The sequence below is a fragment of the Macrobrachium nipponense genome, chromosome 5 (genome assembly GCF_015104395.2).
Source record: "Macrobrachium nipponense isolate FS-2020 chromosome 5, ASM1510439v2, whole genome shotgun sequence".
Classification (NCBI taxonomy): domain Eukaryota; kingdom Metazoa; phylum Arthropoda; class Malacostraca; order Decapoda; family Palaemonidae; genus Macrobrachium; species Macrobrachium nipponense.
The window spans coordinates 4,144,286-4,159,814 of NC_061107.1; positions in this window are offsets into that span (position 1 = coordinate 4,144,286).

Consider the following 15,529-nt stretch of genomic DNA (forward strand, 5'->3'; position numbering starts at 1 on the left):
GAGAAACGCTAGCAAAATAGAATCTCTCTCTCTCTCTCTCTCTCTCTCTCTCTCTCTCTTTCTATGATGTCCCAAGGGTCTATATATAAAAGCACCTAAAACGTAATTAATTATTATCCCTCGTCACGCACGATCACTCACTCACTGCGAATTGAGCACTGGTCGTGTGTCTCCTCCTCCGTTTTCTATAACTCTCTCTCTCTCTCTCTCTCTCTCTACTCTCTACTGGTATCTCTGAGAGTTCGTGCTCTTGCGAAAACTGCAAGTCCTCAGCCTCAGGGGCAACAACTGCACCAGGCACTTCCTGAAGGCGGCGCCGCAGGTGGAGTAGAAGACGAAGTTGATGCTGAAGTGCGTGTACTGCAACTGCATGAACAGCTGCTGGAGGTTCCACATGGTGACCTCATCGCTCCCGGCGTCGCCGCCCCAGAGGCTGGTGATGAAGGCGTGCACTCTGATGACGTGGCTGCAAGGGGTGTGGGGAAAGGGGGCGGAGTTTAGTGACGTCATTGTTTAGAGGGAATAGCAGATGATCACGTTGCCATTTAGTGCGATGTGTGAGGTAGATGATCACTTGTGAATGTCTAGAACAGCTGAAGAATGATTATGAAAGTTATTAACATAATTGAAGGACTTACAATAATAGATAATCATTTGTGAATGACAGGAACAGCTGAAGAATTATTAGGAAAATTATTAACATAATTGGAGAGATGATATTAATTTACAGCGATATGTCAGATAGATAGTCACTCGTGAATGTCCAGAATAGCTGAGGAATGATCAGAAAAATTATTTAACCTTCAATAAAAATAGAAATCACCGAGACTAGAGGGCTGCAATTTGGTAGGTTTGAAGACTGGAGGGTGGATGATCCTCGATTTAATTCTCTCTCTCTCTCTCTCTCTCTCTCTCTCTCTCTCTCTCCTTCACTTCAACGTCTTCAATCCACCTGCAGTTTCCTTCACGTCCCCCTCACCTCACCTCTTTTACGAGTAACTAATATACAGCCTCATTATAGATGATACAATGAGGGTCGGACGAGGTGGTATTGTTTTAGAGTTCCAGCTGCTAATGAGATACGGCATCAATCAAACATGTCTTTGTTATATTTTGGCTGTTTTACATAATAGTGAACGATGTGTTTGATATCTGGTGGGTGCGTTCAGTCGGTCGTCAAATGAATCGCGAAAACGTTTCTGTAGTATGAATTTGGGTGCGTTCTTTTCGTCCTCGTCTTTTTTTTTTTTTTTTATTTCGGTTATGTTTGGATACCCTGGCTACCAACACCCCCAGGGCCGAACACGTACACACTCCCCCACCTCCCCAACAACTTCTGTGTCTTATGCTTTTGTCATTGGGTTATTTCATTGTTTTCTTAACACACAAACACAGGATGCATATACATACACACACACACACACACACACACACACACACACACATATATATATATATATATATATATATATAGATATATATATATATATATATATATATACTATATATATATATAGCCCATAAAAAACACCAAAATGTAGAGAGAAAAGTACTATATTTCAGAGACTGCTGTCTCTCTCTTCAGGTATATGAATGAGAAAAGTTTACAGAAAAGGTGGTATTTATACCAAGAGATCCGTCCACAAGTAAGCCAATTTAGTCAGTTATAAACCTTAAATTTTTATGTAAAATCACCAACTTTTTATTTCTCATTTCTTCCTATCTTTTCACTCTTATCTTCTACCTTCGCTTTTAATCTCCCTCTCTCTCTCTCTCTCTCTCTCTCTCTCTCTCTCTCCTCCAACCTTTTTATCTCCTGATCTTTATCAATTGCAACGAGACGTAGCTATTCCACATGTCGGCAGACACCATCTTTCCCAATTCGCAGCCAACGGACGAAAACAAAGTCGTTTGTCATTTTTAAAGCTGACCTTTGTGGTTTGCCGAAATGGGAGTAAAAAAAAAAATAATACAGTTTTCGAAGGTTGAATCCTTAATGTTTGATCCCACCACCTCCCCACGCCCCACAAAAAATAGCAAGCATGCAAGACTCACTAAATTACTATCACCCATTTTCTACAAACTCAAATCCAAAAAGTTTATAGATATACATCAAATGGAGGTTAGATGAAACGAGGTGTTGCCACTACCAAATGCAACGGCAAACTAGACCTCAAAATGTGGCAGTATTCTTTTTAAGTAAGCAAACAGCGACAGTCGTGACATCTGGTGGTTTGATCGTGAGTCTTCAAGGATGGCTAAACAATTATGGTGGATAATTTATTGGCTGATATTTTGATAAGATATCTGAAATTACGCATCAAACAAATGGCTATATGAGACTGTGAGCAATTTGGCGGCTTTAGCATACTCTGGTCAGTCATTACTTTTATTACTTTTTTATATGTGTTAAGTGGATGTTATATATTACCAAAAAGACACTAGACTTAACGTTAGTATGACGACCTTTCTGTGGTGCTTGAGTGTTTGTTTTAATTTTAGGGACGCCATATGTCAAAAACTAACCCTAGAATTTCCTTGAAAATAATCTCATTATATTTCCCACACCCAAATTACGTAGAGGTCTCTAACAGGACGCAACCTAACCCAACCTATCCTCAACTAAACTAACCTAACCTAGGGGCATGACAGGAAAAAAAACGGGTCTGGTGTAATACTAGCCTACATCTCAGGAACTTGCAACCCTTTTACAGATTGTGGTATAGTTTGTGGTTAAATTCAAAGATGGTGAATTTAGTTGAGGTAAATCTTAATAAGTGCTCCGGCCGATTTTGAGTATAAATGTGTTTATATCTTGAAAGAAGATACTAAGTATGTTCTAGTGGCGGTAAGTCCTATCGGTCTAGAAAATACAACTTGAATATTTGTACCTACAGAAAAAACTAAGTCCTTCATGTTGTTGTCTCTGTCGTATCACCTATTTTAATGAACTCCTGTTCGTTCGTTTGTGTGCTGCGCAGTCTCAAATTGTCATGGGGAAACCACACCTTCCGAATGACGTCACGAAAAAAACGCCACCCAAAAAGTGATATCATTATAGACAATATCCAATCGTAAATAAGCACGTTTCAATTTTCTCTGAAACAAAAGAAAGCACAGTGTTTTCAGCCAATGACAATATTTAATGTTACCAAGTCGTAAATTTTTTTGGCAAATACACCTATTTTCTCCAATTAAGCGTTACTTGCACTAGTGCCATGAGTGAATTAGCTAGACTGTCTACATGCTCCGATTTTGTTCCCCAATAAAGTTTACCAATAGTGTGTGAAAATTGTTACGTGAATATAGAGATTTCACAAACTATTATTATGGGCCTATAGAAAGGCTCGTAACTTTTGACCAAAATCACGGTTTAATCAAGAGTGAACACATTTGCCCGACTTGTAAGGAAAAGTGCCATCTTGACTTGAACAAAAAAAGCCTTTCGTTGCGTTAAAACCTATGTAAGGTAAGCTATTTCCTGTATATATTTTGACTATCGTGTGAAATATGCTGGAGTATTGTCTCTCAGTTAGCGTAATGGCCGCTCAAATTTTTCGGAATTGTCATGAAGTGTGCAGGGAAGGTAGTGCCCTTAAGTGGGGTCGCAGGGGGGGGCGAAGCCGCCCCCCCCCCCCCCCCCCCCCCCCCCACCCCCCACCCCCCCCCCCCCCACCCCCCCCCCCCCACGCTAGACCTAGGTAGGGGTACGGCGCTCTAGGCTGGGTTAGGTGGTTTGTTTGGTTAGGTATTGTCCTGGAAATCACTTTTCTCCTGCTCCCCCCCCCCCCACCCAAAAACCATGGTTCCCACTTTGGTCCCCCAAGTTGTTAGATGGGAACAAGGGTGTAATTGCTTGATGCCACCAATATTAATGATCAGTTTAAGCATAATCAATAAAAGAAATACATCGGAAAAAATATATATTCTTCTGTAAACAAGAGACGGCGCTCTCCTTTAGATTTACCTTAGTTAAACCTGGATGAGGGCTCTGAGACCACACAAAACAAAGGATGAAGCTGATGAGGTAATGTACTGGCTTGTCAGCGAACAGCATCGTTATACAGACGGTTGTGTGAGCTGATGCAGACCCAGTCATTAGTCTTACAACCCTACACTTTTCATTTTATTGTATATTAACTCTGCATCTACTGTACTACTATGACAACAGGCCTACGCTTCCAATCAAAAAGAGAGTATTGACAAAACGGTAACAGAAAAATGTGTATTTAATTAGGCAAAAGAGTTATTTCTATAATTCAGCTGAGCTTGGAAGCCTCCATAGATTGTGATAACTAAGATAAAAACAACAATCAGTCTCTTGGCTTCCTAAGAAAGATAAAAGACTGTCATAGAGAGACTGTTGGCAGCTTATGAAATTTGAAACATCAAAGAAGTTTCCTGGCTCCTCTCAGCAGAGACATTTCCAGAAGACGAGACTGGAAAGCGATGTAAAAAAAAGTTTGTGGCTCAAAAGCTGCTCTTCGTCCTCTTTCCTCTCTTCTGAATGTTTGACGGTCTGATCTTTTTCCCTTTTCTGTTCCAAGACTGAAATTCCTTTTCAGCACGAGAGAGAGAGAGAGAGAGACGAGAGAGAAGAGAGGAGAGAGAGAGAGCGAGAGAAGAGAGAGAGAGAGAGAGAGAGAGAGAGAGAGAGAGAGTATTGTAACCAGCAATTTTCAAAAAAACTATCAAATGATCTTGCAGAAAGATGGGAAGAGAGAGAACTGCAATTTATCATTAATAGATTCTTCATTTTACCTAGGAGTCACGATAATGACCTATTACCAAAGTCAAAGAGGTCATACACTTCCTGGTTCTGATACTTTGACTTTGCCTTTTTTAAATCAGTTCAAGGCTACAGAGGTCAATGTCAAGATAAAAAGGTCATGCGCGTTCAAATGGATTATGCCTGGCATCAAATGGTTTTCATTTCTAATTATTGACAATTCATAGCTGTAATTAGTAATTACGGACGCATCACCACACTATGTTTGACCTTCAAAGGTTAAGTGTCAATCACAGATTTTTGTTGATTCGATTGCATCATAGCTGGCTGTAATTATGTTGATTTGTTGCAACATATGTAATACCACTTTTCATCATCAGAGTTCAAGGTTATTGGAAAGTTTGTAATCTTGGAAATATATTTTCATCATTGCATTTCGTCAGTTCAGAGTCAGCTACCAAACGGTCATATTGATTCAGCAATCTAGTTATTATATTGATTCAGCAACTTGACTGTCTTATTGATTCAGCAATCTAGTTGTCATATTGATTCAGCAACCAAATTCAAATTGATTCAGCAATCTAGTTATTATATTGATTCAGCAATCTAGTTGTCATATTGATTCAGCAACCAAATTCATATTGAGTCAGCAACTTAACTGTCATATTGATGCAGCAATCTAGTTATTATATTGATTCAGCAACTTCAAACTTGACTGTCATATTGATTCAGCAATCTAGTTGTCATAATGATTCAGCAACCAAATTCATATTGAGTCAACAACTTAACTGTCATATTGATTCAGCTTAAGGCCCTTCTTGAATAGCGCCTATGAATCAGCTCATTACTGTCTTCTGTGTTTCGAGTGCCGTAGAAGACGAGGGCGACTGTCATGTAGGGAGATTGTTAAGAGTTGAAATAAAACAAAGCGGAGTTAGATAATCCTAGACTATTTTATAACTGAGATTTTTAGAGTCAAGTGCTTGACCTAAAACCGTTTTTCGTCATGTCCAGAGAACTTTGTTGCAAGTAGATGATTATCCTACGATCTTAATCGTTTCCCTTTTAGTGCTAAAGGGTTTCTATTAATAAATATCTTGGTTATATAAAGCAGTAAGTGTTAGACAAATCAGTTTAACCTTTTTACAATAGCCAACAGTTTGTATGTACGTATATCTTGGTTATAAAAAGCAGTAAGTGTTAGACAAAGCAATTTAACCTTTTTATAATAGCCAACAGTTTGTATGTACATATGTTTTGGTTATACAAAGCAGTAAGTGTTAGACAAATCAGTTTAACCTTTTTATAATAGTCAGCGGTTTATATGTATACATATCTTGGTAATGCAAAGTAGTAATTGTTAGACAAAGCCGTTTAACCTTTTTATAAAGCCAAGTGTTTGTATGCATACATATCTTGGTTATACAAAGTAGTAATTGTTAGACAAAGCAGTTTAACCATTTTATAATAGTCAAGGGTTTCTATGTATTAATATCTTGGTTACATAAAGCAGTAATTGTTAGACAAAGCAGTTAAACCTTTTTATAAAGCCAAAGGTTTTTAAGCACACATATCTTGGTAATGCAAAGTAGTAAGTGTTAGACATGGGAGTTCTAACCTATTTTTAATAGCTAAGGGTTTGTATGCATACTTTTCTTGGTTATACTGAGCATTAAATGATAGGGAAAAACATTTATAATCTTGACCAAAATCATTGAACCTCTTGTCAAGGCCTTTCACGTTTGAGAGAGAGAGAGAGAGAGAGAGAGAGAGAGAGAGAGAGCGAGAGAGAGGCTGAAAAAATAGGTAAAGGGGAGTCTTTCTCTCTCTCTCTCTCTCTCTCTCTCTCTCTCTCTCTCTGTCAGTTCATTCAAGTAACTCCTGTCAAGTCGTTGCCATGGTAACCGCCAAGCCCTATACTATGGTCCCGTCGGTTTTCGCTTACTCGGGGAGTGAAGCTTACAAACTATCTGGTTCTTCTTCCTGGGGGTAGGGGGTGGGGAAGGAAAGGCCCATGGAAAAGCCTAAAAAGGTCTGAAAAAGGTGTTTCGTGTTGAGTTAAAGATACAGGAATTTTAGGATAGGATATTTATGATTTGTTTATTAAGATGAAAATGTAAAATATTAATATTGTGAATGTTAAACAGTATAGAACAACTGTTTATGATAAAATATAGCGTATTTATTTTAAGTTTCTTTGGTGGAACAATGCTCTATTTGATCGTATTTTAGCGTGCGCTCTGCGTAAGCTGGAGGTCGAATCACGCCTTTTTTTCACGAAGGAAATTAGAGGTCCTCACTTGTTCCCCTCCTATTCACAAAGATCAGTATGAAATACTATAGATATCTATATCTATAGATATAGATATGTTTACTTTGGTGTTTCTGTCCAATATCAGTCACATATAGCGTTCAAACTATATGATTTTGCCTAAGGGATGCTCCTGGAACCAAAGGTCCTCGCTGGCATAAGGCCGCCTTCATTTAACAACGAAAGAATTATATGAATTATAACAGATGAGACTTCAAGATTTTATCTGTTTGATCGAGTTTTCCCAGATCAAGCCGTAAGCTCCCCGTAGGCAGAAGAGAGAGAGAGAGAGAGAGAGAGAGAGAGAGAGAGAGAGAGAGAGAGAGAGAGAGAGAGAGGTTAAAAAGGAAAAAAGATAGAGCTCTCTCACTAATACCTTCAAGCATCGTGTTATTCAGTGTTTTTTGCCTAAAGGATGCTCCTGGAACCAAAGGTCCTCGCTGGCATAAGGCCGCCTTCATTTAACAACGAAAGAATTATATGAATTATAACAGATGAGACTTCAAGATTTTATCTGTTTGATCGAGTTTTCCCAGACCAACCCGTAAGCTCCCCGTAGGCAGGAGAGAGAGAGAGAGAGAGAGAGAGAGAGAGGGAGGTTAAAAGGGAAAAAAGACAGAGCTCTCTCACTAATACCTTCAAGCATCGTGTTATTCAGTTTTTTGTAGGACATTCGACTCTAGTCATTAGAGCCCAATTCCCTCTTTCACAAATCACATTTACTCGCAGAAATAAACATCGCCGCTTGTCACTGTCTCCCGTTACAGCATCATGATTAGATTGAATTTTTCGAACGAATCGACGCTGTGATATAGATTCTCGAACTTCCAGTCGCGTATTGATGATGAGTCGATGCTCTTGATTGGCTTTTTTTTAATATATATATAGTTCGCGCTGGAACATCAATTAGCGTCTTCCGGTAACCCTGATTTCCTCGCGAAAGGCGAGACACAAAAGACCGAATGTGGGACGCTGGTCACTTAAACCGATTCTTCAAACGCTCGTTACATTAATTAGAGGCTAATTTCCAAACAGGAATCATTTAGTGGAAAGTGAAAATGCTCTGCAATTAGCACTTCGTTCTCCGCTGTTGTCGGGTCGTGTGTTGGTAATCAGTAGCAAAAATGAACTGATTTGATTTCATAAAAATTATTTACCTATTTTCACGTTGTTATCAGCAGCAAAAGTTAAGATTAATTTAATTTCATGAAATTCAGGGCGTCTATTTATCCATTTTCATGTTGCAATCATCAACAAAAATTGAGGTTGATTTAATTTCATGAAATTCAGGGTGTCTATTTATCTTTGTTCATGTTGCAATCAGCAGCAAAAATTGAGGCTTATTTGACTTCATGAAATTCAGGTCGTCTATTTACCTATTTTCATGTTGCAATTAGCAACAAAAATGAACTGATTTGATTTTCATGAAATTTCAGGTCGTCTATTAGTGTCTCTTTACATGGTGCAATCATCAACAAAAATTAACTGATTTGATTTCATGAAATTCATGTTGCAATCAGCAAAAAAAAATGAGGTTGTATTGATTTCATGAAATTCAGGTCGTCTTTTTACCTATTTTCATGTTGCAATCAGCAAAAAAAAAATTAATTTGATTTTGTTTAATTTATGTTGTCAAGCCGGCACTGAGTCAGTTGCGGGTATTAATCGCCTAAGAAAGCGGTGGAAGAACAAGATTCCGAAGGTGGAACTGATTGAAAACGTCAAAGAGGCTGAACAGCAAACTTGGAGAAAGAAAGCGGGTACAACTTTGGACCTTTGGGGACGCCGCTAACACCCTATAGTAATGTCTGCTACAGTGCACCGCGAGAGGAACACTGACGGCACTGATCCCCACGGTGCAAAAAAAACTAGATGAACCCAAATAGTGAGAGAGGACAAAGTAAGTCAGTAACAAGCAATTAAATAAAAGCTATTTTCCTAACAATTCCGAGCCATCTTTATGAATATAATTGTGCCACTTTCATTTGCTAAGACTTGTTCATTGACTAGTAGTCTCTCTTTCTGTGTGTGGTGTGTGTGTGTGTGTGTGTCTGTGTGTGTGGGTGTGTGTGTGTGTGTGTGTTTCTTTCCGAGCTCGTGTTGCACCACCTGACTCCGTATCGTAATGTGATTCCCCACGAAGAGATGACATTTGCATGACAGGAGCAGGAAGCACTTATCCTGAAAACAAAGAGGCATTCGATTTAGCTGTCGTGATGACAGAGGCCTCGAATGTAATCAGCTGGTCTGGCTGATCAACCGTCAAGACAAGATGGCTACGGAACTGGAAGTTTGTAGGGTGATCCACTAATAAATAAGTAAAAGAAAAAGTTTCTTCGGTGGTGGCCTGTGTTGTTGGCACCCGTAGCGACTGCCAAAAGTACGACTATGGTTAACTTTAACCTTGAATAAAAATAAAAAAAAAAACTACTGAGGCTATAGGGCTGCAATTAGGTGTGATTGATGATTGGAGGGTGGATAATCAACATACCAATTTGCAGCCCTCTAGCCTCTGGAGTTTTTATGATCCGAGGGCGGGAAGAAAAAATGCGGATGGACAGAAGAATAAAAGCTACATATTTTAAAGGAGAATATATTAGCCCATTTTCAGTTTTGAGTGAAAGCGTCGCTGGAAGGAGACTTGCTCAGAAGATAGATAACTAATCGCATACACTTTAAACGGTGCGAGTTTAGCTAGAGTCTCCATATAATCGCCTTTTCTTAAAGAGCGCAGAGAGGCCACGAATACACAAATATCCAAATATGCATTTGTACACTGAAAGACAAACTTGCAAAGAAATGCAATGTTCAGAAATATCTGCTGCAAAAGATCATAGGATTCTGGAAACGTGGAAAAGAAAGAGTTCATGACAAAAGGGTCTCAAGACATAAGAACTCATTCGCTTTTGAATGATATATTCGTTGCAATGTGTAGCTACCAACCTATTTTACCACTCATTGCTCACCTATTTTACCACTCATTGCTCAATGTCAGCTGTGTGCAATGTTGCTTTTGTTGTTTGCAGTTTAGAAAAGATAACATGTTGTAATGCACACATATATAATATACTTTTTTTCTCGCGCGCATGCATCCATTCGTACCTGTACGTAGGTCAGGGGTGTTTAACCACTTGATGACTCCAGAACCCTAATAGATTGGCCAATATGATCCCATACCCCCAGTGATTAAGTCCACTCAAATCCTTTTTGTTGACAATATAAATTAAAATACTTAGTCTAATACATACATGACCCCAACTTTAAGATGAAAAAAAATATATATAATATTAATGTATTTATCATGGAACAATGTAGGTATCATTATTAAAATGTTCCAGTGGCCGCTTGCTCCCTGGAGCGGTCGGTCTGCAGATGCCAGAATAGTGACGTGAATAGTGCTTTCTGGAAGCAAGTGAGCAAGACGTACTCGTTTGATAAGAATCTATTAATGACACTTATTCTGGTCTAGGAAGTTCAGTAATCATGATATGTCGAAATGCTTAAATGAATTCTGATATCGTCATTAATGAATCTCCGTTTAAAGTTTACTGTGTATTTATTGAGAGAGAGAGAGAGAGAGAGAGAGAGAGAGAGAGAGAGAGAGAGATACTATGATACTATTTCCAGTAGTATTTCCAGGTCGCACCTCCTCCTCACTGTATCTACGCGTCCAGAAGGTTAATCTGTCCTTTACCCTAATCTAAGGATTGTTGTAGCTACAATTTCTGACACGTGGCTGATTTTCCAGGAAATCCTGGAAATGAGGTTAATATTCTACGAACTCTCTTCGAAATGCGGTTCCATCAAGTTCATTCCCCCCCGGAAGCGAACGTTCTTGAGCTTCAAATACGCTGCTCATCTCAGGCTCATGAAGGCACTTTTTAGGTGAGTGTTTCACAAACTTCCAACAAACGTTTTTTTCACATACTTAGGACGTCAATGATAATGTAACTCGATATACAGTAAATTATGCGTTTTCTCATTGATTTTAGACCTGTCACATGCAGAAATATAGTGATGCACAAAAATCGTAATACCTATTATAGTGTACAAAAACGTACAAACCTCATTTTCACCTTTTGAGGGAAATTAAAGGTTTTTCCATTTCTTAAAAAGCCTTCCTTTATTAATTGTTGTTTTAAACATTCGTCCTCATTTGGTGAGCAAACGACAGCATATAGAGTACTGAAATATGTCTATATAAGCCCAAAATGATACAGCAATTTATCTTGTGATCGAGAAATTTGAACTGTGGGAAATGGTCACCAAATGCCGCCACCAGATGTCTCTGCAGCAGCGTAAACAAATTGGCGCGCCGCACGAACTGAATTTGTTTGACATAGTGGCTGAATTAAATTTACATGCAAGTGCATGCCAGCTGATATACTAGATACCACTACGACGACTTGAGAAAGCCAGGGCCCATATGTAAGTGATAGCAGCTTATGCCATTATCTTTCACTATCATTTTATAGTATATCCCTATAGCAATATGAGAGAAAAGTACCTATAGTCTACAGGGAATAGTAGTACTAGGCTAATTCTGCATTTTCTTTGGGGAATTGAAATATACCAACGACTCTAGGAAGAGTTGCTTTTGTTGTAAGGGTTTAAATGTGAGCAAACCTTTAGGCTGGACTAAAATTGGCGAGAATATAGGCTGTACAAGGTGACAAGGTCTCGGCCAAAAATTAGGTAAGTAAACCTATACCTACCTACTACTAGGCTAGTACTAGCTAGGCTATCTACTTACTTTATGGCGTCCTATGCCCGTCCCGGCAAGTAATTAAGTCTAGGGATGTGAGGGAGAAGCCCCCACCTTCAAAGGGGGTGTGGGGGCAAGCCCCCCCCCCCCCCCCCCCCCCCATCTAGGTACTAATGCTTGATTGACGCAGACTTTAGGTTAGGCTATTGCTGCCAAAACCCCTGATTCCCATAGGGCACCCAGGGTGGTTGTAGAGTAAAGGGTTACTTTCAATTTTACTGACCAAGGTTTTTTCCCCCCTTTTTTTTCCCATAGATAAACCAAATAAAAGGTTGGTAATTTGGTGATTCTTACTAGGCTATTAAGGCTGTGCAAGCTTATAAAAAAGTAGACTCCTAAAGTTAAGACAGAGTGCCAGAAATTGTAAGCTCAGGTACCAGAGGACAATTTTCAATTTCCAATAGGTATCTCCTAATTTCGAGGACATTTGAGGTGCTGGTGGGTCTGCCCCACTTGAATTTATTAAAACAATATCTAAAATAACATAAAAAAAGCTGTCTTTTTAAATGACATAATTCTGAAATTGTGAATTTCCAGAGGACATCTAAAAATCTTTAATTTTCAGCACTCTGAGTTAAGGAGAATACCTAAGGGGTAAGGGTAAAGAATGTGGGATCCTCTTCAATTTCTTTATCTAGAACTATAGTCTAACTTAGTATTTGGCTTATTTAACCTAACCTTCGTAAATTTACAATAAATCAGCTTTTTAATGATAACATGGGCTATGTTGGTTAGATTAAGTAATATTAGGTTAGATTGTATTTATTTACATTAATGGTCAGTGGATCCCACATTCTTAACGCTTACCAATAGTATATAGAATGCGTAGATACTAGCTAGTCATTAAGTGAGGAAATATCAAATAGTAAAATGATTTTGTTTAAAGTTCCCTCCAGCCCAAGTAATGCTTAATTGACCAGAGGTTAGGTTAAGCATTATACAAAATTTTTTTTTTTCCACTAACCTATAATGCTTAACCTAACCTCTGCGTCTGTAAAGCATTATTTGGAAACTAAATTTTGTGTACTAGCCTAACCTATATTGCTTAACCTAACCTCCACTTTAAACATCATTATTTTCATTATTAGATTTCATTTTCCTCCCCTACTGACTCTTATCTATGCATTCTATACACTATTCTCCTTAATTCTAGGCATTTACTTTTTTATAAGCTCATGTGGCTCTAATAGTAACAATTACCCAAAAGTTTCTTTTGGGGGGGACTATTTTTATGGAAAAAAGAAAATAAAAAAAGGCATGGAGTATTCCCTAGAATTACCCTTTCATTACTGGAGGACCTCTAGCATTAAAAGAAAAGTAATGGGTGATGTTAGTGCAATTTGTATTTGAGGAACAGATATTCATGGTAAATATTGAAAAAGGGATTGGTTCTTTTACCAAATAATTTTTTTAAAAACATTGTAGGTTTCAGTGCTGTGATAATATTCCTTTACATTTTTATAAAATATGATACAGCACTGTATTTGTAAAACCAATGCAAAAAATAAATAAATAATTCAGACCTGTAATTGTACGGTAGCAGTAAATCGGCGTTCGGCCTACAAGCTCGCCTGGGATATTGCCTTATTGCACAGTTCAGGATAAAAATGAATGAGGTATAGCTTTATATTTTTCTCAGGGCCTGCAAGTTCATTATCATATTACAGTATAATGGACTGAGTAGTGAGTTACCAGAACAGTTAATTTATTTGATATCTTGTAAAATTTCATAGCCCTACCCAATATTGTATTGGTATATTCATGTATATATGTTTTTAATCAGTTGTTACTAATAAGGAACAGTTAACTTGAATGAAATATTTGCAAAATCAGTTCTAAAACACTGATGTGTGAGAGAGGGGAAAACTACATATATATTCCACCTCTTTTACAGGATGCGACTTGAATTGTTTATAGAGGTTGAGGCATGGCTGAATTGTGTCATGGCATCTGGTTGAAAAGGTGGAGCTGTATCACAGTCAGCTTTTGGCAGCTATTACCGCTTCAGTGAAAATTAAGAGGAAGAAATCAATGACTCCACAGAGGAAGGGAAAATGGAACAGTTGTGTGCATCCAAATATTTTATTTTATTATTTTTTGTATATGTATCTACATATTGGCATATTTTATAAGGTTTATTTCATGTATATTTTCTGTGTTTGTACATGCATATATCTGTTATCAAAAGAAAAATAGAAATAAAACCTAAACAAATGGTTCATGCGCTTGGTGGGATGTGAATAATTTATTTGAATCTCTCATCTTTTGTTTGTATCATTCCAAATGGTTGCAATCTTCAGTATGGTACAGACTTATGTATGTGTGTTTTATAAAAATAGCTGTCTATTAGCACAAGTCTCATGTGTGTATGTATGTATGTAGTACATCATACATATATATTTTTTTTTTACTGTAATTTGTTTATGGAATGAGGTTGTTGTTACTGAGGTAAGACTCAATCGAGTGCATGTGTAGGTTATTTATATACAAAACAGAGGCCACATTATTTGACTATATTTACTTTTACAGTGTTAGTCCTCACTGGAACATGTCAGTGCAAAATAAATTATAAGCAAGATTAAAACTTTTATTCTCCTGAGATTTACTGTAAGGTATATGAACTTTCATTTTATGGTCTTGAAAATTATTAATGAAAGATATTGCAAGGTTCATGTAAACCTTGTAAACACATTTTCAGGGCCTCTATAAGGATTTTTTATTATCCTTACAACGTTTGTATCAAGCAGTTAAAAGGTAATTATGAGGCATTTATAAAGCCTATTTAAGGTTCTGTACAGGATTGTATAAAGTATGTTAAAAGCAGTTAATTGGTAATTATGAGGCATTTATAAAGCCTATTTAAGGTTCTGTATGGGATTTTCTAAGGTTTATACCATGGTTTTTGAAGCTCTTTCAAGGCTTTTATTAAGGTTTATTTCAAGCATATTTAAGGCTTGCACAAACCTAAAAGTGTACACGAAAATGGGTACTTTTTAGGTGTATCACAAGCACTGTTTAAGTTTGGGGCTTAAAGTTCGCAAACTTGTAAAGTACGTTCGTCTGATGTACTATGAACATTCATTTTCTGGGGGGGTTCCAGCGTCCTGGAATCGCTTCCAGTTTCCGATTATACTACATCCTCTCTTCGAAATGAGGACTCATCAACCTCGTTCCAGCGTCCTGGAATTCCAGTTTCTGATCCTTTAGCCCCCTTTTTCGAGTGAATCTTTTGAAACTTGGAGAGCAATTTAACGGGCTCTTGACGTGGAAGGGAGTTATAGGAAGTTGGACAAACTTACGAGACACTGGAAGTTGTGAAACGACTAGATGAATAGGTCTAGTGTGCGAGGAGCTTGTGTGTGTTCCTGTACGCAAAGGAAGTGTATATGTATACACGCTGTGTCGATACGACTGAGCACGTGCCATCATAGCTACAATATTGCTGAACAGTTCAACATGGGCTTTACGATTCGCCTCTCTGGCCACTGCACTAGTACTACAGAAAGGTGAATTGTCTTTCTGAAATACCCATCTCTTTTCTTTTTATATAGACAAGTTTCCCTCCGATTACACCTGTAATCGGTGATAGCATGATCAATTGATTACCTGCCAGACACATGACCCACATATGTGGATTTTGCCTATGTTGTTAGTACGAACTACTCTTTGGTACGCTATTCTCCACCCTTATATCAGTTGTGAGTGGACTGTGTGTAACCAGTTT